This window comes from Pristis pectinata, chromosome 6 (assembly GCF_009764475.1).
Source record: "Pristis pectinata isolate sPriPec2 chromosome 6, sPriPec2.1.pri, whole genome shotgun sequence".
In the NCBI taxonomy this organism is placed as follows: Eukaryota; Metazoa; Chordata; class Chondrichthyes; order Rhinopristiformes; family Pristidae; genus Pristis; species Pristis pectinata.
The window spans coordinates 41612402-41632833 of NC_067410.1; the positions used below are offsets into that span (position 1 = coordinate 41612402).

A 20432-nucleotide genomic window follows, 5' to 3' on the forward strand; every position below is an offset into this window, starting at 1 on the left:
TCTTGGGCCTCAATTGTTTACTATTTACATTAATGACCTGGAGGATGGAACAAAATGCAAGGTTTCCAAGCTTGTTGACGATTATGAAAACAGGTGGAGGAGCATGTTGTGATTTTGCAACAAAATTTAAACAGTTAAGTAATTAGGCAAAAACCTGGCAAATGGAGTGTAATGTGGAGAAGTTTGAAACCGTGCACTTCAGTAACGGGAATCAAAAGGTGAATTAGTTGCTAAGTGGAGAGAGACTGCAAATAAGTTAAGTTCAGAGGGATCTAGGTGTTCTCGTGCATGAATCATAAAACGTTAGCAGGCAGGTCCAACGAGTAGTTAAGGAGGTAAATGGCATGTTGCCCTTTATAGGAAAAGAGTTAGTGTTTAAGAATAGGGAGGGTTTGTTACAGTTGTACAGGTGGTGATGAGTCAGCATACAGGAGCAAGATAGGACACCTGGTTGAGTGGTGCCGCAACAACAACCTCTCACTCAACGTCAGTAAAACTAAAGAACTGAATGTTGACTTCAGGAAGGCGAAGGAGGACAAACATGTGCCAGTCTACACTGGCAATTCAGTGGTGGAGAGGGTCAGCAGCTTTAAATTCCTGGGTATTAACATATCAGATAACCTGTCCTGGGCCTAGCACATAGATGCAGTCACATGGAAGGTGCACCAGCGTCATTACTTTCTTAGAAGGTTAAGGAGGTTGAGCATGTCACCGAACACTCTAACAAACTTCTACAGATATACTGTTGAAAATGTCCTAACTGGTTGCATCATGGCCTGGTATGGCAATTCAAATGCGCAGGATGCAAGAAGCTGCAGAGAGTAGTGGACTCAGCCTGATACATCATGGGCACATCCCTCCCCACCATCAGAAGTACCTACATGAGGTGCTGCCTCAAAAAGGGGGCAACATCTACCAAAGGTCTCCACCATTCAGGACATGCCATATTCTTGCAGCTACCTTTGGGCAGGAGGTACAGAAGCCTGAACTTCCACATCACCAGGTTCAAGAACAGCTAATTCCCTTCAACCGTTCAGTTCTTGAACTAACCTGCACAGCTCTAATCCCTACCTCAGTTTAGCAACACCAAGACCACTTTGCACTTCAATGGACTTTTTTTTGTTCTTGCTGTATTCTTTCTTGTATAATTTATGTTTTTCTTGTGAATGTTGTGTCTCTGATGCTATGTGCCCGTGATGATGCTGCAGGTAAGTTTTTCATTGTACCTGGGCATACATGTTCTTGTGCATATGATAATAAACTCAACTTCCAACTCTTGAGTGTTGGTGAGGCCACATCAGAATATTGTATACAGTTTTGGTCCCTTTAACTAAAGAAAAGGGATATAGTAGCATTGGAGGCAGACCAAAGGAGGTTCATTAGGCTAATTCCTGGGATGAGAGGGTTATCCTATGAAAGGCTAGACAGTTTAGGTCTGTATTCCTTAGAGTTTTGAAGAATGAGGCATGATCTTATTGAAACATATAAGATGCTAAAGGAGCTTGCCAGGGTCGATGATGAGATGTTTTCACTACTGGGAGAATCACATACAAGAGAACATAACTGCAAAATAAGGGGCCAGTTATTTAAATCTGAGGTGCATAGAAATTTGTTCTCTCAAATAATAATGAATCTCTGGAATTCTCTGCCCACAAGGATGGTGGAGGCCAGATCATTCAAAGTATTTAAGATGGAGATAGATAAATATTTTAAAGTTCTAGGAACTGGAGGTTATGGGGGACTGGCACAGAAGTGAAGTTATGGCCAGCATATTGAATGGCAGGGCAGGTTTGAGGGGCCTGGTGGCATACTCCTGCTCCTATTTTGTGGTGTACATGTATTCACCATTGCCAGATAATGTCCATTCCTCAAAAAAAAGACTGCATGGGTGACTGCCAATTTGGAATGAAGAAGTGCAGTATATGAGATTTAAAAACAGAAGAAGTAGTCTCCTCTGCTGCCATTTCCTCAAGGGCAGGACTGGAGGAAAGTGACTGCTGAGGCTAAGGAGACTGATTTTTTTTTAGGTTAGGAATGTTAAAATTAAAACCCTACTAACCACCTCCCTTTGGCATTTCATGACACTGACACATAGAATACTATGCCATCAAAATCCTGCAGTGAGAGGGGGAGGATTACCACTGATCAGAAACTTAACTGAACAAAGTAGTTAATTGCTATGTCTATAAGAGCAGTTTGCAGGCTGGTTATTCATGAGTGAGTGACTCACCTCCTATCCATTTTCCATCAGCGACAAGCAATGGAGAATGAAGTGGTCCTCTTGTTTGGCAAGTTTAACAACCTTAACAGGGATGGGATCTGCCCAGCATTTGGATAGACAGAGTCTGATTAGGAGGAGTCAGCATGGCTTTGTGCGTGGAAAGTTGTGCTTAATGAACCTTTTAGAGATTTTTGAAGAGGTAACCTAAAAGGTAGATGAGGTTCAGGCAGTGGATGTTGTCTATTTGGACTCTAGCAAGGCCTTCGACAAGGTCCTGCATGGTAGGCTGGTCAAGAAGGTTAGGTCCCATGGAATCCAAGGAGAGCTAGTTAGGTGGATTCATAATTGGCTCGGAGGTAGGAAGCAGAGGGTAGTGGTTTATGGTTGTTTCTCAGAATGGAAGCCAGTAACTAGTGGTGTGTCACAGAGGTCGGTGTTGGGACCCTTGTTATTCATTATTTATATAAATGATTTGGATGCGACTGCACAAGGCTTGATCAGTAAGTTTGCAGATGACACAAAATTAGGAGGTGGTGTTGATAGTGAAGAAGGTTATCGTAGATTACAGGGGGATCTTGATCAGTTCGGAAAGTGGGCCAAGGAGTGGCAAATGGACTTCAATACAGATAAATGTGAGGTGATGCATTTTGGAAAGTCAAACCAGCGTAGGACTTATATTATGAATGGTAGGGCAGGAGGGAGTGTAATAGAACAGAGGGACCTAGGAGTACAAGTGCATAGTTCATTGAAAGCAGCATAACAGGTAGACAGGGTTTTAAAAAGGGTGTTTAGCACGCTGGCCTTCATCAGTCAGGGTATTGAGTATAGGAGTTGGGACATTATGTTGGGACATTATATAAGTAGTTGGTGAGGCCGCACTTGGAGTACTGTGTACAGTTTTGTTCACAGTTTTAGGAAAGACATGGTTAAACTGGAAAGAGTGCAGAAAAGATTTACGAGGATGTTGCCAGGATTAGAGGGCCTGAGTTATAGGGAGAGGTTGGTGAGGCGAGGTCTTTATTCCTAGTAACGTAAGAGAATGAGATATGACCTTATAGAAATGTTTAAAATTATGAGCGGCATAGATGAGGTGGACGGTAACAGTCTTTTCCCCAGGGTAAGGGAGTCCAAAGCTAGGGTGCATAGATCTAGGGTGAAAGGGGAAAGATTTAAAAGGGAGCTGAGGGGCAACTTTTTCACACAGAGGGTGGTGAGTATATGGAATGAGCTACCAGAGAAAGTGGTTGAGGCAGGTATAATAGTACATTTAAGAAGCACTTGGATAGGTACATGGAGAGGCAGGGCTTAGAGGGATGTGAGCCAAACACCTGAAATTGGGACTAGCTGGGTTGGCACCATGGTCGGCATGGACTCATTGGGCCGAAGGGCCTGTGTCTGTGCTTTATTGCTCTATGACTTAAATAATCACTGCATTGCCAGCAAATTATTCCTTCGTGTGCACTAACTGCACAATCCACTACAGCAACACATCAAGGACGTTTGGATAGAACCTCCAAAACTTATCACTTCTACCACAAAGAAGACAGTATCAGGCAAATGTAATCCCATCTCCCGGTCCCAATGCTTCAATGAATTATGCTGTAACTTTATAACAAGAAAGAATCTTACTTGATTCCTAGTCTGTGTGGAAACTGCTGATCTTAAGGGAAACTGATTAAATCCTATATTTGACCTCCGTGGCCCTGGGTCCCTAGCATTCTAGTACCTGATCCCAATTAAATGACTTTGCTGCAAATTATACATGTGTCAAACTGATGAAATCTGCCATAACTTCCCACCCACTGCCCCCTGCCCCCACCACAGAAAAGTGCTCTGATTTCTATCAATAAAACCACACCGCCACAGGTTAATGCCTTCAGGGCAAGAGAGCACATGGAAGCCCAAAAGAAAGAGTGTATCACTTCCCAAATGATTCAGCCATCCACCCTGTCAGGCACTTCCCACCCAATCTATGACAGGGTCTGCAAGTCCCACATCAGTTTCATCAGCCCTCTCAGAATCAGAGTGAAAGCAAGTCATCTTCAACCCCAAGAGATCGCTGAAGAAAAGAAAACTAATGAAGTATTGTTCACTTGTAAGGATGCAAGGATTAATATAGAATCTCTGCTATCTATATGAAAAGAGTAAATGAAAATGATTGCCAGCAAATTGGATGGAACGAAACATAATGATAACCACAGCTAGAGTTGTGCAAGGAACCTCTTGTGAGCAGTAAGTTGAAGCAGACGTTTATTCCGAACTAAAGTCAGGCATGAAAAGACTGATTTCTAGCACTGATTCTGCAAATTGCATGTTGTACCCTATAAAAATGTTTTGTGTGTAAGTAATTTATTTGTTAAAATACAGAGTTGCACTAGTCCAAGCTCTCACCATATCTTTACAGCCTAATATTTTGATCATTTCTGTTTAAAATTCAACAAGTAACCTTCCTTAAAGAAACAATGACATCCAGAAAGATAGTACTTACCATATTATCCACAAAAATCAGCAAAAAAAATGCTAATGTAAATTGGGCAACGTATATTCCTGTCACTTGAAAGTGATTTAATTTTTAAAAAAGCAATATAATTTTTAAAAATAGGTTTTCTTTCCCCAAACTCACAAAGAGTGCAAAGATCTTTCAAGAAGCAACTATCCCTTTTAATCTGTGTGACTCTGAGGGATTATTATTTTGATATTTTATCATGAGCCTCTGCCTTAATTGGATTTGCCTGCTGCCTGGCTTTGACTATTTTTTCTTAAATGAAGTAGATGAAGGTAATTCAGACAAAACATAAATAAAAATGCACTTTTGCATGAAATCAGTTCAGCATTTATGCTGCTGGGAACAACAAATTGGATGTATTATAATGAAACTGCTTAATTTATAGCAGTTATGTATTAGTCAGAAATATCACAGCTGGTGAATGGAGGAAACTTTCATCCCAAAAGCACTGGCTAAATGCAATCTCAATGAGTAAAAGAGAAGTGTACCTGCCTGTAATGTAAATTCCCTGATTTATTAGTGGTTCTTTGCAGACCACTATAAATTGCCAAATCATAAATCGGCACCTGATTCTTACAGATCTGCAAAAGCCAGCAAGTCATCATGTGCAAACCAGTTTCTTTTTTTTTTTAATTTGGATGTCGATTTTGTCTCCAGCATACTATGAAACTGAAATCTATTTTGTATTGATGTAATCAGCATACTGAAGCCAGGGATGATCTCTATGGAGCAGAAAAGGTTGAGGTGGATTTTATAGAGGTGTTCAAATCATGAAGCAGTTGATGCAGTAAATAAGGAGTAATTGTTTCCATTGTTAGAAAGGGCATTAACCAGATGACACCACATTTAAGGTGATTGACAAGAAAACTAGAGGTGAAAAGAGATTTTTTTTTGAGGCAGCATGTTGTTGTCATTTGGAATACACTGCCAGAACAGGAGAAGCAGATTCAATAGCAACTTTAATAAGGGAATTGGATAAATAGTTTGAGCAAAAGCTTCCATAGTTATGGAGGAAAAGCAGTGTCTAAATGGATAGTTCTTTCAAAGAACTACCACAAGTACTATAGCTAAATGATATTGTATTAGTCTGTGACACTCTGCCATGGTTACTTCAATAAATGTGAAGTGAGCTTCATAGACATGAGGATGTGGTGGTGAGGAAAAGGGATAAATTCAAGTTTTTTGTCATGGGCATACATACCCAGGGTATAAATGACATGAAAATTAGCTTTTTGCAGAAGCAACACATGACATTACAAACATGACAGACATAAGTTACATAAAAATTAACAAATTAAGGAGGACTGGCAAGAAGATGAGGAAACAGCTTTTTCTAGTATTGTGAGATTGACGAAGGACTTTCATCAAACTGAGGATTATCAACAAGTGAACAAAGGGGTCCATTACTTTTTTATCAAAGTGGGTTATTCGTGATTTATGTCAAGTTGCTATTGAAACAATCACTGTAAGATTATTGGAAAGAGACTTGGCTTTCTATTTTATGAAGTCTATAAAATAACAGAGGAAAGCATAAAAGTGAAGTTGGAGTGAATCAGCTGAAGAGATGGCATCATCAGGGACATGATGCCCTTGGTGTTGTAACTTCTATGATCCTATGAATATGGAAAATTGGCAAATACACAGCGCAAAGTTTTATCCATAATACATTTTTAAGAGGTTAGATTTGTTTGTTCATCACTGAATATTGACAGCACTAGCAAGTTATTATCATGAACTGAACAATCTTACAACTGGTATTTCAAGGCAGTTAAGAATAAATCACATGAGCGAGCCTGGAAACATAAAGACTAGGCTAGGTAAAGAAGGCAGCTTCCTTTGCTTCCCCAAGGGATATTTGTGCACAAGAAGGGTTTTTATATCAATAATTTAGTTTATTACCGATGTTAGATTTTTATTCCAGATTTAGCTACTTAAATTTAAATTCCCCACTAGCTTGAGATTTGAATTCATGACTCCTATTCAGTGATCCAGTAACTTAATCGCCATGCTACATTACTAGAACTTGATTCTACATCATGGTGTTGTGAACAAAAAAAATAACTCACACAACTTTGTACATGGGCTGAGCATGAGTATTTGATTACCTGCTGGCCTAGGCACTCTTTCTCCAATTGTAAATGGCATGGCATTTTTATATACATTTGGCAATAAGGTATAGCATTTTCACCAATGCATAGATGTTCACCTTGATCAATGCAAGACGAGAAGACACGCAGTAACTTGCTTCTGATATCACCTTCCCTGCATGGTCTTTTCATTGCCTTAGAGAACCTTGCCTCTGGTCAGGGTCTGGTGGTCTCATGCCTAAAGCATCCCTTTCTTCATTTAGGAACTTGGTTACCATGGTGATGGTACTAAGAGCATGTCCATTATCTTCAATTACCACAATCCTCCAGTGGAATGTTCTCTCATGCCCTGTTAATTAACTATCCCTAAAGCCTGCATTTAACTGAGACAACGGGCGTACACCATTGCCCCTCCCCTAATATTTTGTCACCATATATTTTACCTATGTCCCCTATGTCAGATCCTTGCTATAATTCAGGTGCTCATTTACCATGTACATGGTCTTGAGGGTTACTCTCGTGATATCCTTGCTGTCAGAGACAATCCTGGAGCTACAAACAATCTGCTGGAGGAACTCAGCAGGTCGAGCAGCATCTAGGGTGGGAGGGGGAAAGGAATTTGTGTTTTGGAATCTGGGGCAAAAAAATTTCCAATTCTGGAGACCAATTCTATAACTACTTCCATTATCTCCATTAACATAAAGGCTGCCATGGACTTGTAGCTTCCTGTTATCTTCAAGAAGTCCTGTACAGTCAAAGCTGCTAGTTTAGCTCGACAAACCAGGTCTAACCTATTTAGTGTAGAAAAAATAACTTCTCTCTTACAATTTCACTTTATCATATAATATGCAGATCATTCTGAATGACGACGAGACTCAGCTTCAGCATATTTGTTCCAAAACTTCCTATTGGTAAACAAATAAAACTTGAGCTCTCAGAATCCACACCTTTAATACTAATACTGTTGAATAACTACTGGTGCTTCAGATTTTGTGCCAATGCAGTGGTGTGTTTTGTCCAACATTCTTCAAGTAATTTCACGTTTTTCCATGTAAGTTATTTTTCTTCCAGTTTAGCTCTTCAATTTATCTATTTTAGGGGCTGATTGTTTCAGTGAACACTGATTCATCTGGATCTTTGCTTTCTTGCTCTTAGGATTAGATAGTTTAAGATTTTTCTTATTCCAAACTGCCCAAGGGCTTCCCACTTAATTTATTTTCATTTGTCCGTCACCTCTACTAAGTTTGCTCTCTTCAGTTTACACATTTTTGCCTTGCCTGCTAGTTGATATTTAATTAAAAGGGACATTCAAAGAGATTGCATTATTTTCAAGAATATTTGCAAGAACCATGTCAATACCTCAATCATCTCCAAGGTGGTACATGAGAAAAAGCAATCTTGTGTTGCAATAACATACTTATATTGGGTCATTATACTCATTTTATTTGGGGGTTGCCTGAAGCTGTACATTTTAACTGTTAATATATGTATGCATCTGTGTTACTAAATTGACGAATGGGGTACTTATAGAGTTTTCTTATTAAAATATCTGTTTTGCTCCTTTTAGGATTTTCTGGTTGTCCCATAATGGAAATTGTAAGACAAAGCTTGTCAGTGTCTGTCTATGCAACGTGAAGAGGAAAACGCGTCCAAGAGGAAACGTCATAACTTGCTGAGACTTTAAACAAAGGTTGGCTGTGCCTTAAGTATTTTGCAGGTTGGCTGAAGAAGCATTTTAGGGAATCTGATGTCTTTGGTTCTCAGGATAATTTTACACATGGGCACGGAAAGAAAATTTGGAAGCCAACATTTGTCCAAGTTCAAATCTGCTTGTTTGGTGGAATTTTGAAAGTGAAGCCTCTAGGCCATTGAGAACCTCCAGTTATTGGCTATCACTTGACAATTTTCAATGATGGTTTGGAGATGCCTTCTGCCTAATGATGAATATTTGGAATTATTTTACCTCCAAACGATGTTTGCAGAATTTGGGATTCCTTATGCTTGGGTTTGCTCAATGCCCTCTTTTCTTGGACCCTGAAGGGAAAGACTGGAGCATGCACAGAGTCCAGTTTCTCTCACTCAAGCTTTTGATCTTCATAGGTTTTACTGTATTCATAGACTAGAATTCCTTGAGGTGAACTTACTACCTTTTTTAGGGCTGGGAGCAAAAGCTCCATTTTCCCCAAACATTCCACTATCTTTTGTTCACTTTCCAGCTGATTCTATGAGATGGGCAGGTGCAGCGCTGTGCAGTATTCTGTGGACCCCCCCCACCCCCCGAGGCATTCCAGAAAAGAATGTCAGGACTCAGCCCTTTACCCAGGACCTAGCACTGTTCAATGATTGTGAAACACAAACACTGGTCACAAGAACCAAAAGTGTTAAAAGTAATCACATCACTGGTGACATCTGGATTGACATTGTGGACAGACATGCCATGCAGTTATCACAAGCTATTTCATTACTTTACTGTGGGTGTATTCCACATAATGTTTTTCCGTTAACATGCTTGCCTGTATTTTTATGTATGCTATTTTGAAATCGCCTTAATCATTTCCAATTTTCTATTGTATACCTCAAAAGATTTTTTTCTCTCTCTTCTGGACACAACCTGCATTTTTTTCCTCATCGCTACACAGTACTGGATATGTATTGGGTAGAAAAGGAGGGATGGTACTATTAGAAGCAATAGGTCAGTGGTAGGCTGACAAGAGCACAAATATGGAGGAGAAAGCATGCCTCTGCCCTGCATTTATGGTAATGTGCAATTCATTTGGGCTTCCATTCATCAGAATAAGATGAAGGAAAACAATTACCAATTCAGATTTTCTATGCAATGATAAGAAAACTGTGTTAATATTTAATACTGAATTTAATGTTATATATGGCATTAATTAAAATTATGATGTTGATATTGAGAAGCAATGTTTGTAACTGTAACTCATTGATTGGCATAACCTGTCAAGTGTGGTGTTGTTGAACAATTGACAGGATCAGTTGCCAAAGGCATAGCCACGTTAAAGCAGTGGGTTAGTAGTGTGCATGTCTTTGTCTGCAGAGCATGACTTGCTGATTCAGTGCTTGCCTTCCATTTAGTATTGCAGTTGTAGTGTTGCCCATATTAAATTTATTGTATGCACTTGCTATTGGCAAGCCACAACCAAGGAAATTCCATACTCGGAGAGACCTAACTGGTCACCCATGGGATTTCCCAGTCCTAGAGCACGATAGTTCTGTTTAAAATAGAACATCAGATTCCTACCCTCTCAGCTTATCGAGCTTATTGTTATTGGAATGACAATTCCCAATTCAGAAGTACTTAAGCATCTTTCCATTATATATTCTAAAGGCAGATGTTAAACATAGATATCTTGATCAGAGAAAGCTGCAGTAGGGTTTGATGTGACCTCAGGACTGTAGGTTGGAGAATATTGATTATTTTCTTACCATTGAGCTTTGGAGGGTCAAACATAGCTTTAATTTCAAAATTTTGAATCCAAAACTTAAGAATTTTATTTTGTTTCTTAAGCCCTTGCAATAGCCCTATTTTCTTTCCCTCTTTGGAATATCACCCTCGTTACCATGATGATCCATCTTGAAAATAGTGGGATTATAAATTCTTTCCAAGCACCCAATACCGAAAAAAAAATTCAGCAGCTGGAGTTTCAATTTTAAAATATAAAATATAAAATTTAAAATATAAAATATAACCTCAGATGTCAGATGTCTCTGCCACCAGCTACTTCATAATAAATGAACTTCATTACAATTTGCATATGCCTTAGACTATCAGACTAATATCCTACACATCACTTGTTGAAACTTAAGAAAGAATTTTGATCAGGTGGGGATGTTTATTCAAGTTGACCCAACTGGCTCCATCACAAGGCCCAAAAGTTCAGATTTGGAGCCATTATTATCCATATTTTGCAGAGACTCTTGGAGGTGCCGTTTCTTCTAGGCTGACTGGTTTCACTGCCTACTGTTCCTTCCCTGTGTACACTTTTAAATCGTAGTATAACCAGTATCTACATTTTCCATATCTTGTGTCATTAACATGTATATATGTTAGTATGCGCAAATGTACGTAACTGCATGAATAATCAGCTCTGGAAAAATAATTGATGTCAACCTACATTATTACTCTTGTCTAACCATGTATTCGGTGACAGTCTGAGGACGAATGTAATTGGGTGGCATTATCGTTCTGAGAGATGCAGTAGCATTCCCGTATCAGACAGATACTTTCTTCAGTTTATTCGACAGCAGATACACAGATTTCAAATGAAGGAAAATGCCATGGTTCTGTAAAAATAATCAAATCTTATTTCAGAGTATCCAGCATTAAAAAATGTACATAAAATTATTTGCAATTCTATATGAAAGAAGCATATATTTTGAAAGCTATAAAAGATTTACTATTGAGGAGTTTAATGCATTTAGATTTTAAGTGATTTCCGGGGTTGTGCAATCAAAGATTACTTCCTCTCGTCGTGGTATTTGTGAATGAAGAAAACAGATGATGTCTGCAAAAGACAGTCACCACCCATGAGAGTTAGTGTTATCCTGCATCCCACCACAAACATCTGTAATTACCTCACAAATGTGGAAGAATGAATTTCATTCAACCTTTCTAAAGATACTAGAGGCCTGATGTTTTCATGGCACTGCATTGAAAAGAAAACCCCAAATCTAAACTTCAGAGACTATTGTATACTTAAGAAGTTCTTGGTGCAGATAATGAAAAGAATGCTTTACCTTCAACGTTGGAAAATGATCATTTGTAACAAGAGGAAAGATTATTTATTGCTGTATTGGAAAGGAAAATAATGCTTCAGTTAGTTTAAATCTCTTAAGATGGGCATCAAAAGCAAAGGTGCAACTACATTGATTGCCTTGCAAACATTCGGTAGAGATGGACATTATAGACTAACAGTTCAGGCCCAACTGAATCTATGGACTGTTCCTCAGGTTTTTACCTGTGTGGAGTTCTTTTACCACAGGACCTGCATAGTACATGGAGGTGAGTCACCACTCTCCTCAAGGAATTAGGGATGGGTATTAAATGCTGTCCTTGCCCATGACACCCTCATCCTGTACACATAGGAGCACCCGGTGCTCTAGTGCTGAACTGTTGGATTACTACCATTAGAGAACGTCAGGGAGCTATGCGAATAACAAAATAGCCATTAAGTGGTCCAAGCTAGTGCAACAGCATTGTAATTTACTCTGCAGATCCCATGGACTTTACACTACTAATCATCAGCCACATGGAACATTCCACTCCTGCAAAATTGAACTGCAAAGCAAGAATATCTAAAGCAGAATTACAGTGTATTTTGTTCAGACACATGTACATAAAGTGATACTTCCAAGTACGCAGTGATTCAAAATGTAAACTGACAGAGGTACATGTCAAGAGATGCTTAATATGAATTTGATCAAGTACATAGATTCTTCATAAGATTTGTGCAGTCTTTGAATATTCATTGGGATTTCGAACATATTTCAAACAAATATCCAATTCCTAAGTGTACACACTAAATACAAAAAATGAGGACTAGACAAACTAAGGGAAATGCATAGCAGTTGTTGAGAAAATGTCCTTAACAAGTACGACATAAGTACAACACAGGCCACACTATACTGTTTACAGTACTTGCCACAGACATCACGTTGTTATAAACCTCAATCATTTTGCAGTCGCTTGTTTATTGGTAAAGTTATTATCTCGTCTCATAGCTCATCTGTTGTCTTCATTTGTAAGTAAACCACATTCTCGAGGGGAAACATTACACTGGATTCTCAATGAAAGTGAATTTTTAGAGGAGATGGGGAATGAATGATATTTGGAACCTATTGGACTCAATGATTATACTTAAGAGACAGCCCCAACTAACTCATCAGGTTAGCTGGGGGAGCAACTAGAACTCTAGACTACAAAATTCGCTGATCTCAGGGTGCTAATAAGGATACCACAATAGCTCCAGGCATTGTGAGCCAAGTAGAGAATAATTTTGCTAAATTCTCACATCCTATCCTTTACTGTAAAATCAACGTGTATGGAAATTTCAAGAGTTTTGATCACACCTTTCCCTACAGCGCACTTAATCCAACAATCTGATAACCTGTTCGCAGTCTAAGTCTATGAATAAAGGTTGGCTGCAGTGTGAAAGAGCAGTACCTGCCCAGGGAACTATACACTAATGAGGGGTCAATGTTGGTAGAAAAAGGGAGAATAAAAAGTTCCTGTTTGTGCTGTAAAACATAAAAAGCCTAATTTTGATATCTCGCGCGTATTAATTTATTGTTTGAATTGCTTTCCTCAAACTTAAAATCAGTATTTGATGAAAACTCCTGAAGAACAACTATCAGTTCCCTAACTCTTCATTCTGTTCTTACCTGGTGCTTTACATTTTGACCTTTCACCTTTAGCAGATAGCAGGTAAGTTCTCTCACAGCTCCGGTGCCTGTACCCATGGGGGCTCCAAGTATACCTTGACAGGTGGGAAAGATAGACTATAGCTCATTGCTCCCCAAGGAGGATGATTTAGTTTCCCCAGCCCTACCTTATTCTTTTTGCCTGTCCAATCTCGGTTTTGGCCCTTTTCTCCCAATAAGATGAACTTTCAGTTGGTGCAGCCTACATTTTATTCAAGATTAAACATTTTAAAGCAGTTGATTGGCTGCTGAAAATGATTTGTTTCTGTCATGTAAATAATTGTACAGTGTGTAAATCTCATTCAAATTATTTAAACAGCCACTGGGTGTGGATCTCACATGCCAGCAATCCTGCCAATTCATGCTTGTTTTAAAAAAAAATTGAAAAGCAAAAAAAAACACCGTGTTTGTGGCTGATTCGTATAGACTGTTGAGATATTGTATTCAGTTGTTATTCGTGTAGAGTTTTTACATGTTGTGTATGAAAATGAGGTGACTTCCTAAAGTAAACCTGACTTCCATGTATTTGGAAAGAGTGTAAAACTCACTGTTATAAGTGCAATGAATAATTCCCGTTTGAACATTGTAAATGTATGTATGCTGCACTGTATACTGTGATGGTTGTAGTATTGAATATATGATATTGTACAATGTGGTTGTGTAAAATGTGTCCAACCAAATCATTTCCATGGGAAACCAATAAAAACCTTGAAGTAACAATGTCATTCAAGAACTGATATTATCACAACAAGGTCCAATGAAACGTGCATACCCAAAATATCATACCAAGTAGAGTCAGTAAAGGAGAACCTGTGGATGTAGTGTAACTGGATTTTTAGAAGGCATTTGATAAAGTGCCACTTAAAAGGCTGGTATACAACATAAGAGCTCATGGTATTGAGGGAAGTGTATAAGTTTGGATTGGAGATTGGTTATCACATAGAATGCAGAATCAGTATATACAGGCAGGCTGGAAGGATGTAACAAGTGGATCAGTTCTTGACCCTCAATTAATTACGATTTATATTTATGATGTGGAGGGAGAGGGCCAGAGTGTAAGGCATCTAAGCTTAACATAAAAATAAGTGGAAGTGCATGTGTGGTGAGGGTATTTGGACTCTGCAACAGGATATAGATAGGTTAGTGAGTGAGTGAAAACCTAGCAGAGTTTAATATGGGAAAGTGAAAGGTCATGCACTTCTTTAAGGGAAATCCAAAGGCAAACTATTTTGCCTAAATGGAGAAAACTTGCAGATGAATGCAGTGCAGAAGGATTATGGTGATCTTGTGCATAAATCAAAAAAAGTGAGCAGGCAGGTGCAGCAGGTGGTTAGGTAGGCAAATGGATTAATGGAATTTATTGTGAGTGGGTTGAAGTTCAGAAAAAGGGAAATGTAATTAAAATCATATAGGGTGCTGGTGAGGCCACACTGGAGTAGTGCATACAGTTTTCATCCCCTTATTTAAGAAAAATTACAAATGGCATTGGAGGCAGTCCAAAAGAGATTCACAAAGTGAATTCCTGTGATGAGGGGGTTGTCCTTTCACAAGCAGCTCAAGAAGTTAGATTCTTTAGAGTTTAGCAGAAAGAGGGTGATCTTATTGAAACATACAAGATCCCAAGGGGGCACAAAAAGGTGGAAGCTCAGATGTTTCCTCCGGTGAGAGAGTCTCAAACAAGGTGTTGTGAAACAGATTCAGGGTCTCAGAAGGCAAGGACTCTGAACACAGTCTTAGAGATAAATGATTTATTTACAAAAGACAAACGCGGGGAAAGGGTAACGGGAATAACACACACGCACAGTTAATAGCAAGCGTGGGAAAATCGCAACGGGGTAAAATACACACACACACACACACACACACACACACGCGAACCAGGTACAATCAAGGAAAAACAATACGATACCCACCACCCCTTGACTCAGTGCAGGCATGACTCTATGCTACCAGGGATACTAACCAGAATGCTCCCAACCCTATTAACAGTGCACACCATACCAACAATTTCTCCAGTGCCGTTCCCCGGTTCCTCAGCCTGGGATAAAGCAGGGTGATTCCTCAGGACAGGCAAAAGAGAGCGAGCCGAGCACATGTGGCACTCTTTATAGTGCTAGAGGGCTGGGGGGTCCAGCCCAGGTAATTTACAAAGGCCAATGGCCCAGTGCCTGCAAGGACTAATGGATTACAAAGGCCAATGGCCCAAGGCCAAGTACAAAGGTGCTTAAAGGGACCAATGGTCAGGTGTGCACTGATGGGTGGGGTGGAGTCAAACCTTGATTGGCAGTGGTATGTCTTTCGACCCGGTAATGGGCAGTGCTGTCACGTGACAGCCACGACCCTCCACAATACAATCCACCCCTTGGAAGTCACACCAAACGCCAATCATGGTAATAACTATTACTAAGCCTAAAACTATATGGCAGTATACAGTACTAATGAAAGGCAGACGTGCTCTTGATAACCTGGCAAGCACAGCATAATATACAGACAGCAATAACAACGAGAATGAGAGCAGTTGCCCAGTGGATGACAGTTGCCCACGATCTCCCCAGAGACCTAAATGCCCACCAGTTTCCTCATGAGCTGTCATGCTGGAGGAGCTGGTCCCTCACTTTTTGAATGTTAGCCACCGAGTCCCGAATGTGAGCAGCCAAGTGGGTGATGTTCCTTGACTCATCAGGGATAAACGTGCAGCACTCCTTATCAATCACTGCACAGGTACCACCATCTGCAGCGAGTAGGTAATCCAGGGCCATTCGATTCTGCAGGGCGACCATCCTGACGGCCGTCAGCTCTGCCAACGTCCACGTCAGGGCATCTTCAGTGTGTTGCGGTGCCACTGCCGTTTTGTTGGCCAGCGTCTCTAGCACGCTGGCCATCTGGATGACCTCACGGGACAATCGGGCCATGTCATACGTGGGAAAGGCTATCATCCAAAACTTCTCCGCCTCCGTGATGGCCGTAATGTCCCGGTGGCCGCTGTATGCCGGGTGCTCCTCAAGGTCATCTAGGGCATGGATATAGGACACCACAAATGCTGGAAAACAGCAACCAAACCAGCTCGCAGGGAGCCACGGGTAGGCACGGTGGCCACAAATCCAGTGGGTCCCATTCAAAGTCCAGGGACCTCCAGCTTAGCGGAACCATCGGCATTAGTCACTGGGGCACCCGGATACCAGTTTCGCTCGCAGTCGCTGTAACCAATTGCAAGGATGGAACCGTGCTCGTTCGGGAGCCTGCACCAGCATTCCTTAGGTTTGCTCACCGGCTGTGGAACAACCCTGAGGGTTGGGACTCGGGTGGAGGTCAAATTGTAGGGAGGGAAATACCAGTTCCTGAAACATCTACCCCATTGGGGATCACTGGAAGAGATGTTATGTAGTGGTGAGGGGAGTGGTGAGGAATTGCCATTCAGGCCCCCCAAAACAGATATGCCAAAACCCACAGGAGCGAAAAGTCTATGTAAACAGTTCATTTGAAAGTCATCTAGCGGGATCGGCGTAAGTGGCAGAGCTTCATCTACGTGTGCTGGGGTTCGCATGCAAATCCAGTAGTCAGATCTGTTAGTGGTGCTGGCAAATTCATAAGCGACTCTGAGGAAGGTGTTGGCAGACGTTCCGATCCCACTGTCCTGTAAGGGAGGGGTTAAGGAACAGGCTCATTCTCATCGGATCAAGCATTGGGTATGAAGACAAGACAGGTTAGTGTGACCCAGAATCACAACCCAATGGGTGTCCCTGGACCGCGCACAACAACTTCTCCCTTCTGAGGTGGACCCTGTGGCTGTCGTACCCATACTCTCCCTGAGTCCTCGGTCTCAGGGGGTTTTGCCTCTTCCAAGTCGGGAGGTGGAGAGTGTGCCAGATGGCAGGACAGTGGGGACCACCCCCTTGGCCAGTGGGCCGTGTATTCAGCTGGTCGACGGCCTGCTGCAGCACGCTCAACCATCCCAGCAGTGTGCGGGAGGGCGTTAGCATACGTATTTTTTCTTTAAGCAGGCCATTCATTCTCTCAATCAGGCCTGATGCCTGTGGGTGATAGGGTATGTGGAACAGCCACGAGATTCTTGCCTCAGCAGCCCAGTTCTGGGCTTTAGCCCCAGCAAAGTGTGAGCCCTGATCGGATTGTACCTCCTACGGGACTCCATAGATGGAGGAGAGGTGCTGCAATCCTTTGATGGTGATATTCTGGTCGGCCCTCTCACAGGGCACCGCCACCAGGACATCCGAGTATGTGTCCACCATCGTCAGGGCATATTGTTTTTTGTTTTGGCGTGGGAACGGTCCAATATAGTCAATCTGCCATATGCGACCCGCTCCCGTGACGCGGCGAATGTGACCAGGCAGCCCTGCTGGCCAACCTCATGGCTTCACTTGCTGACAGATAGGGAAGTGAGCAACAGTGATCTTACGTTGATCCAGTGTCAGAGCGACCCCGAATTGCTCTGCCCAACGCCATGTACCGTTGGCCCCTAGGTGACGGCTCTTGCGGTGTGCCCACGCAGCTAACGCACTGAGGTCGGTTTCATCTGGGGAAGCGGTGGCACAGCATATTTGGGCAGCCTGGTTAACAGAGGCATTGTGTATAGCCTCCTCTGTATTTCTGCGGGTATGAGCATCCACGTAGTGGACCAAAATCTGTCTGTGGGTTGCCTGATCCCAAATAAAATGCCAGTGTCCCTGTCCCCAGAGGGAGCATCCATAAATCGCCCACCCCATTTCATGCCACCGGGCCATCCACACCACCATACCATTGGCCAAGAGTCGGTATAAATGTGGACCGGCCCGGTGGTGCCCCGTAGGGTGAGCATTACTGCCACCAGCTTGGCAAATTGACTGGACCCACCCACTCCCTCTTTGGTCAAAGTTTTCCCCGTGGCGGGATGAAGAGCCGCCACTTTCCAATATTGCTTACCCCCTTTCCAGTGGCTGGAGCCATCTGTGAACCAGGCGTGCAATTTTTGTTCGGGGTCGAGGGAGTCGAAGGGTTGGCCCCAGGACACGGGGGAGGGCTGGATTTCGGGTATGTCTGGGTCTGGGTCCTGGGACTGTGGGAAGGACATGGCCTGCTCGAGGAGGCGACTGACCCCTTCTGGACCGGGTTCGGCTTGGTTGACAATATACCATTTCCACTTCACTATAGAGGACCTCTGGGCACAGCCCTCTTTGTGGGTGGAATCGGAAGACTTGACCCAACGTATTATGGGCAGGTGGGGGCAAAGGACAACAAGGTCAGTGCCGGTTTGGTGTTCGGCGGCGAGGAGCGCCAGATAGCAGGCAAGCAGCTGACGCTCGAAGGGACTGTAGCAAGCAGCGGCTTCAGGCAGAGATTTCGTCCAAAAGCCGAGCGGGACTCTGCGCCCTTGGATCTTCTGACCTGTAACTCGAAGGGAACACCTGCCTGGCGGGGAGCAAGTGGCAGTGCTTGCTCAACAGCTTGCTTTGCTGTTTCTAAAGCAGCCTGTTGTTCGTGTCCCCATGAGAATGTGGCTTTCTTATGGGATATCCTATAGAGTGGTCTAAGGAGCATGGTAAGGTGGGGTATATGCTGCCGCCAAGAACCTAGGAGGCCCACGAAGCTCTGGGTATCAGTTTTATTCGAAGGGACAGCAAGATTCAAAATCTTATTCCTGGCAGCCTCAGGAATATGTTGCTGGCCTGAATGCCATTGTATCCCAAGGAATATATAGTCAGCATATAGTCAGCATGGCTTTGTCAAGGGCAGGACCTGCCTTATGAGCCTAATTGAATTTTTTGACGATGTGACTAAGCACATCGATGAAGGGAGAGCAGTAGATGTAGTGTATATGGATTTCAGCAAGGCATTTGATAAGGTACCCCATGCGACGCTTATGGAGAAGGTGAGGAGACATGGGATCCAAGGAGACATTGCAGTGTGGATCCAGAACTGGCTGGCCCACCGGAGGCAAAGAGTGGTTGTTGAAGGGTCGTATTCTGCATGGAGGACAGTGACCAGTGGTGTACCTCAGGGATCTGTACTGAGACCCTTACTCTTTGTGGTTTTTATAAACGACCTGGATGAGGAAGTGGAGGGGTGGGTTAGTAAGTTTGCGGATGACACAAAGGTTGGGGGTGTTGTGGATAGTTTGGAGGGCTGTCCGAGGTTACAGAAGGACATAGATAGGATGCAGAGTTGGGCTGAGAAGCGGCAGATGCAGTTCAACCCAGATAAGTGTGAAGTGGTTCATTTTGGTAGGTCAAATATGTTGGTGGAATATAGTATTAATGGTAGGACTCTTGGCAGTGTGGAGGATCAGAGGGATCTTGGGGTCCAAGTCCATAGGATGCTCAAAGCGGCTGCGCAGGTTGACTCTGTGGTTAAGAAGGCATATGGTGTATTGTCCTTCATCAATCAGGGAATTGAACTTAGGAGCCGAGAGGTATTGTTGCAGCTATAATAGGACCCTGGTCAGACCCTACTTGGAGTATTGTGCTCGGTTCTGGTCGCCTCACTACAGGAAAGATGTGGAAGCCATAGAGAGGGTGCAGAGGAGATTTACAAGGATGCTGCCTGAAATGCGGAGCATGCCTTATGAAAGCAGGTTGAGGGAACTCGGCCTTTTCTCCTTGGAGAGACGGAGGATGAGAGGTGACCTGATAGAGGTGTATAAGATGATGAGAGGTATTGATAGGGTAGATAGTCAGAGGCTTTTCCCCAGGGCTGAATTGGTGGCCCCAAGAGGACATAGGTTTAAGGTGCTGGGGAGTAGATATAGAGGAGATGTCGGGGTAAGTTTTTTACTCAGAGAGTGGTGAGTGCGTGGAATGGGCTGCCGGAAACGGTGGTGGAGGCAGATACAATAGGGTCTTTCAAGAGACTGTTAGGTAGGTACATGGAGCTGAGTAAAATAGTATGGGTAAGCCTAGTAATTTCTAGGGTAGGGACATGTTTGGCACAGCTTTGTGGGCCAAAGGGCCTGAATTGTGCTGTAGTTTTTCTATGATCTATGTTCAATGAACAGGACATTTTGGCTGGGGCCCTGTACCTCATCCATATTAATGAACCAGCCCTGTTCTCTAAGGGAGGAGATTAGCATATCAAGAGCATCTGAGACAATGGTCTCAGACAGCCCTTGTAGGAGGATGTCGTCGATGTAATGGACAGTTGAAACCTCTGGGGGGAGTTGAATACCTTACAAATCACAGGAGATTAA

The 20432-nt window shown here is 42.4% G+C and overlaps 1 protein-coding gene across 3 annotated transcripts in view; it reads left to right on the top strand.

Moving 5' to 3' along the window:
• LOC127571451 (protein bassoon-like) overlaps positions 1–13975 on the top strand; it is a 389147-nt gene extending 375172 nt beyond the window's left edge. For all 3 annotated transcript variants that reach the window (XM_052017819.1, XM_052017816.1, XM_052017817.1), the window contains one exon: positions 8382–13975. The gene's annotated coding sequence lies outside the window, so the exon portion shown is untranslated. The remainder of the gene's footprint in view (positions 1–8381) is intronic.
• Positions 13976–20432: the final 6457 nt, after the last annotated feature.